Here is a 6,682-nt window from a genome sequence, read left to right on the forward strand (position 1 = left end):
TTGCCAAAAAGTAATAACTGAAAAATGCATGTTGGACAAGCAGTACACCACGAGGCAGTAAGACGGTGGTAATAATTGGGAGGTGTACACGTGTAAGCTTGAAGGGACGCTGTGTATCTCTAGTATTTACCAGTGTCTTCTTCCTCCTCTGGCTCACACTGACAGTCACTTCACCCATCGGAGCTTCCGAAGGAAGTGCATCCGGCCAGCCATGGCGATCGACGAGCCCACCAAAGTAACCCCCCTCCTCCTCTGTTCCAGCTACCATCACCATCTGCTTCTCTACCCCACTGAACTCACTTATTTATTTTATTTATGTAAAATTTCTTGGGGTTTCTTCATGCTATTTCTGTGTTTCGAGTGATTTTGTTTCTACGGACTAGTAGAAAATTACTTCTGCTAGTTATTGCTACGTACTCCCTCTGTAAACTAATATAAGAGCGTTTAGATCACTATTTAGTGATCTAAACGCTCTTATATTAGTTTACAGAGGGATCACAAGATGAAATTTTGCCACAGAATTATTGATCCGTTGCCCGACTAATTTCCAGAGGAAGAGAGGGACGCCAGCGGACTCTGCCAAGTCCAAGATGCGGCGGCAGAAGGTGGTCCATCGAAGGCGCGGTTTGCTTGATGAACGCAGCAGCAGGCACGGCGACGGCAACGACGACGACCATGATTTTGAGCCGGCGGTGAGAACCTCTGTGGACCCATCTGAGCTCACATTGCTGCATTTCAGTTTCAGGCACCTCTGTTCTTCCAGGATTCAGAGTATCAAATGCATGTTCAGAGGCCACCTCAGTAGTCCTTTTTGGCAACCATTTCATTAGCTTTCTCTGTTGTTTCTGAATCTTAAATTGTTGCTAAATCACTACTAGATGGCATTTAGTGACAAAATTATTGATCGAATTTGAGCCGATTGTGAGAAGCACTTGATCCCACATTACTGCATTCCAGGAACAGGAACCTCTCTTCTGTCAGGCTTCAGAGTGTATCAACTGCATGTTGTCATTCATACATACAGTATATCACACATTCTTGTTTTCCTAGAAACGATTTGACATTATTTATAATGTAATAGTGATATGAACAGGAAACGATTTTTCTCGTGTATTTTGTCTGTCGGTCAATTTATTCGACACCGGAACTATATGTGTGTTGCTGAATGTGTTCTAGTTTTATCTGGGAGTCTAGGCTGAGCCTGCTATGAGGCCACTTCAGTAGTCTTTTGTGTCAACGTTTCATTAGCCTTTTATCTGAAACAAACTATATATGTGTTTTGTTTTGGTCCTGTACTACTTGCTGCTAGATCACTAGTTGACATTCAGTAAGTACCAACATGATTGATTTTGCTCTGTCTTGGTTGCATGACTAATTTCCAGGGTAAGGGAGGGACGCCGGCGGGTGATTCCTCTCGTTCTGCCAGGACCAAGATGGGCCAGAAGATGTCGTTGGCGCATCGAAGACTCTCTTTTATTGATGATGGCAGTAGCCTCAGTAGGCACATCGCTGCTGCTGCGGCGGCGGCGAATGATGATGGTGGTGGTTCTGAGCAGATGGTAAGAACCTTCATGGAACCATCTGATCTCACATTTCTGCATTTCAGGCACCTCTGTTCCTCCAGGATTCAGAGTATCAAACGCATTTTCTCATATATCAACCTGAATAAATATAGGAAGCCGCTTTTATCAGTTAGTTGGTTGGTTGGTTGGTCGGTCGATGAATCGAGCATTAGAAAATCTCAAGTACTGACTACTGAGATTGTTATGAGGTCAATTCAGAGTACTTTTTTTTGTCAAACATTTCATCTGCCTTTTCTCTTTCTTTCTGAATCTTCCGTCACGCTTACCTTGTGGAACCGTCAAACAAACTGAAATTTAACTGCTTATGTTTTTTTTCCTTATAGCGCTCGTTAGTACTGCAGCAGCTAGTAGTCTAGTACAAGTACACAGTGACTGCAGAGCGTCATCCATGTTATTAGACTATATTATGTATGCATTTTTTTATCTTTACTAATTTTGAACTTCTCGTGACACGATAATAAAAATTTGGCAATTTTAGGATGAGGAGTTCGCTGCTGATGTTGCTCAGAAGAATACGGCAGTTGATGGCAGCGATGACAACTTTGTTCCACTGATAGTGAGTGTTTTTGCTTTAGTTCTCTTGTATATGCACCAATTACACCACACATGGACCCATTCACAGCATCAATTTTAGTGAAAACATAATGTCTGACATCATCGCAATAGTTCCTCATTTTCATTTCCATCTCGATCATAAGTTTCATAAAATACGATCATATAAATTATTGGTGTAACCTCATTATGGCAGATGATGAGAACCAAGAATGTGAAGAGTGAGCCTGGAAAGCATCCCGGCTCTCGATGTAAACACAAAGCCCAGAGAACTATCACTAAAGCTCATAAAGTAAGATAACACTCCCTTATTCTATCCTTGTATGTGTGTGTGATATGAACTAATAAATAGATAAATTGCGAACAAATATATTATGAATTCAAGATGCTTTCTATGGTTGGACAGTGTTAGAGTAGCTTTTCTTTGCTTCTTTTGGCTTTCTTTTACTGGTCTCTAGATTTTTCTGTACCAATAGTTCTTTCTTCTAATACAAAAATATGCACATTTTGATCCGTATTTGACAGAAAAAATACACCCACAACGCTTTATTTCGGCTCATCCAAAAATTTCACAACTCAGATTATTTGTTATATCCAGTGGCATATATAAAGCTATACTGAATTCATTGTTCTGCTTTTTCAGAGGAAGAAGACAAGGAGGCCAGCAGGGTCCAAGAGGAAGATAGAGAAGAAGCCAATGTTGGTTGACAACAACAACATTAGTAAGAGTAATAAAGGCACGGATGCTGATTTTGAGCCAGAGGTAAGGTCTCACCAATTACTTGTTGATATATCACACCCTTTAAAAAAATATGATGCTGTAACTGAGTATAAGCAGGTCAATATGTGTATTACATTCTCGAATGTGGATGGTATAGTCAAAATTTCTTATTTGGGCAACAGACTAACTATGAACAATTTGTGACTTGACAGATACCTGATGATGATAGCCGGAAGAAATATGCAAGGTATTTCAACTTTTGTTGTTTTCTCGTTAGTAGAGTGTTCAAAAGCTGTCAAGTGTGTCTATCTGAATTATAGTGTTTTGGGCTTGTATGGCAGTGCTTTGGACAGAGCTTTAGAGGTAGAAAACAAATTGCCAGCAGAAGGTCCAAGCTTCGTCAAGCTTATGCAGAAATCACATGTTGTTAAAGGTTTTTGGCTGGTAAGTATCTATTTGTTAGGTGTTCGAAGTTTTGACCAATGCCGAATAATCCGGTGATGTTTTTTATTCTTATGAACTACACTCAGTTTGTGTTTTTATTTAGAAGATTAAGTTACAAGGCAGTTGATGTCTCCAGAAAACACAGGCATAAAAATTTAGAGCTCGTCTACATTTGTGATATTCAGTTTCTTAGACAGAGGGGCAGAGAATCAAGTGTCCCTGATTAGTTTTTAGCTTTCTTTTTTCTTCCACTGCATTTGAATTTTGTGTTGCTCTCCCAGGGTGTCCCGCTCCACTTTTGCAGAGAGCATCTTCCAAAGCATGATGTTACAATTGTATTAGAAGATGAGGATGGGCACGGGTTTGATACAATTTACCTAGCTCGCAAGCAGGGCCTAAGTGGTGGGTGGCATGGGTTTGTGGTACGCCATGGTCTTAAGGTCGGCGATGCCGTGATCTTTCAACTCGTCGGACCGAAAAGATTTAAGGTGAGTGCCTCACAAATGTTATGTCCACTGTCTGTAATTCTTTTATAATATCCCTTTCCCGAGTGCACGGCAGGGTACTAGTTGTTCCTTCATGATATTTTTTTTTGTGAGTACGCCAAAGGCGTACCATACTTTTATAGAAGGGAGCAAATATTTTTGAGAGAGTTGCCGAGTCCACCCATACCTACTCATTGAGAGAATTGCCGAGTCCACCCATATTTTCCTTCATGATATTGATAATGGTAGGATTTGAGGATTCATTGGTGTGGACAGGTGTATATACTGAGAGAGAATAAGTTCACTACAACCGATGGAGCGCTCGGTCTCTTGAGTTTGGACACGTCCATGGAAAACCACATACCCGGTGAGTAAAAGTATGATCATCTTCATCTTGCAATTTTGCAAAATCTCTCTAATCATGTCTTCTCTTCTGTGACACAGAAAAAGAAGAAGAAACTTCGGATGAAGGTGTCAAGTCCAAGGCGGATCCAGAGGTCACCAAAGTTATCAGAAACAAAGCATCCGACGACGATAGCAATGACCTTTTCAGTGAAGAAGCCGTGAACGGTGGCAGCAGATCAGCAGCAGATCCAGACCCTGATTTCGACGCCGTGAAAACATTCAGAGCCTTCAAGACCGCCGTCGACAGTTGTGTTATTGACCGCAAACTAGTCCCCGATCACCAGCTTTGGACGTACTACAAGCTGTGCGGCGCTCGCAAGGCGTTCCTCCACAGGCGTCTGCCGAAGCACATAAACCCGACGCTAGCCGCAGGGGTGATAGCAGAGACGGCCAGCATCGCTGAGGGCATCAGGTCCTACCCGGCCTCCTCCTCTTCTCCAGAGGACCTGGTGGCGTGGAAGAAGACCCTAGAGTCATTTGAGCTGCTGGGCATGGACGTCAGCTTCATGCGCAAGCGTGTCGACGAGCTCCTTTTCCTCCTCGACGCCGGGCCATCAGATGATCACCCGTCTGAGCGGTACGAGGAGATGAAGCTGGAGCGTGCTCGCACCGCGGAGAAGGTGAGGGCGCTCGAGACGAAGATGGCGAGCCTGAAGGATGCTCTCAAGGAGATGGACATGGAGATGGAGGAGATCGCGGGGGAGAGGAGGAGGGGCCATGCTGATGCTATGCTGCAGCTGGCGGCCGCGCCGTGGTGATCGGCGATCCGACGTCGTCTTGTGCCTTATGTGTTGTGCATTTCGGTGGCTGGCTGGCATCTCTTTCGAGCAGCTCATCACACTTGGTCGACCTATGTTCTAGTTGGTTCTCTGTACATAGAGCAACGTGCTAGTAGCTACGACTACGACGATGTGTTTTGTGTGCACAATAATAGCAGAAGATGGAATGATGAGATGCGGCCTGGTTTCAGGGTTTATCATGAGTTTGTTGAGCTCTTGGTTCGTGCTTGCAGGCTGCAGCTACTAGTTTTGGTGCCAAACTCAAACATAAACGATCTGTGTTAAGAATAACCCGAGGCATGCGGGCGATCCATCCACCGAGGATCTAGCAATCGCACGAGGCATGGCATCAAAATTTGTTAACGCGAGGTTCATTAGACATGGCCTACTTTTCAGGGGCCTGAGTATAGACACTCCTCTTTGATTACACCATCACAATATTGCACACCGGTTATCTGGGTACCGGCACATGCCGTGAGCTCTCTCAACATGTCTGTGTTAGTATTATGTTGGCATAAGTTACATCGTGTGTCTACCTCATATTATATAGAGGCCTGGGATACAAGTGTCTTATAAGGACATGACTCCTACCTTATTTAGACACATTGCAACTCAAGAGAGTCCAACTACAAGCTACCTTGTATAATATATTCGACGCCATTCCAACAAGCTGAAATCTCAGAACTGGACGCATGTCAAAATTTTGCAGATATCCTCACTCAGAGGTAAGTACAAATTCAACTCTGCGGCATGCATTATACCGTTCAGGGAAGCTGCACACGCGTCGTCCACCGAGTTGGGAGCTTGAGGGATGCCGAATGAGACCGAAATATGTGGTGCTCATCTGACCGACTCCACCAAATCTTAGCGATGCCGCAAGGTGTGCGGTGAGCAGGTGCGGGCTCCGGTGGCTGGGTGCGTGAAGGCGTGCAGCAACGCAAGATGAGAGTAGATGCGCGCGCTATGGTAGTCGGCGGGTAGCGGCTTTGGCGAAATATGGGGGCGCGCGACAATGGCGAGGACGGAAGCGGCCATGCACGGGCAAGGGGTTCTTCAGCGGCACGGGCAAGGGCACCCCAGGCAACTCATCCTCCCGTGCTCCTCCTCCTCCGCCGGTGCCAGCCCACTCATCAGGTCGGCAGCATCTGCACATCCGGTGCACGAGGCGCGGTGGCACTGGGAGTTCAGGCAGCAGCTACCGTACTCGGACATCACGATGCCAAACTACTGGCACCTGATCCGCAGCAGATCCCGGTGCCGCGGATACAATGGGCGCACGACAAGGAGGTGCGCAGGCGCCGGACGAAGCTTACGCGGGCGCAGCGGCTCATGCCCGCCGGAGACTCTCCCAAAATTGGGAGGTCTAGTTTGCGCTCGAACACAAGGAGCAACGGCGGTTGGGCGTGTAGCGTCACCACGTCAATCCCCCGCCTCCCCTTATCGTCCAGCCAGAGGAGGAGAAAGCCGAGGCGGCCTACCAGGCGCCGCTAGTGGATGCCTTCGCCAACTCCATCGATGAGGACCGACGGAAGGCCGAAGCGGCAGCAGCAGAGGAGGCCGCGTACCAGGCGGAGATGGCGGAGGCCATGGCCCTCTCCGCGGCAAGGGACTGCGTGGTGCCGCCGTCGCCGGCGCGGCTAACCTTGACGACGCATGCGCCCGAGCCGGCTGAGAGGTACGTTCGGACCGGCCAGGTGCAGGAGTTCGTCAGTG

At 46.5% G+C, this 6,682-nt stretch overlaps 1 pseudogene; it reads left to right on the plus strand.

Annotated features, from left to right (window-relative positions):
• The first annotated feature begins 211 nt into the window (after positions 1–211).
• On the plus strand, positions 212–4,948 carry LOC119358555 (annotated as a pseudogene).
• The last annotated feature ends 1,734 nt before the right edge of the window (positions 4,949–6,682 follow it).

This window comes from Triticum dicoccoides, chromosome 2A (assembly GCF_002162155.2).
Source record: "Triticum dicoccoides isolate Atlit2015 ecotype Zavitan chromosome 2A, WEW_v2.0, whole genome shotgun sequence".
Classification (NCBI taxonomy): domain Eukaryota; kingdom Viridiplantae; phylum Streptophyta; class Magnoliopsida; order Poales; family Poaceae; genus Triticum; species Triticum dicoccoides.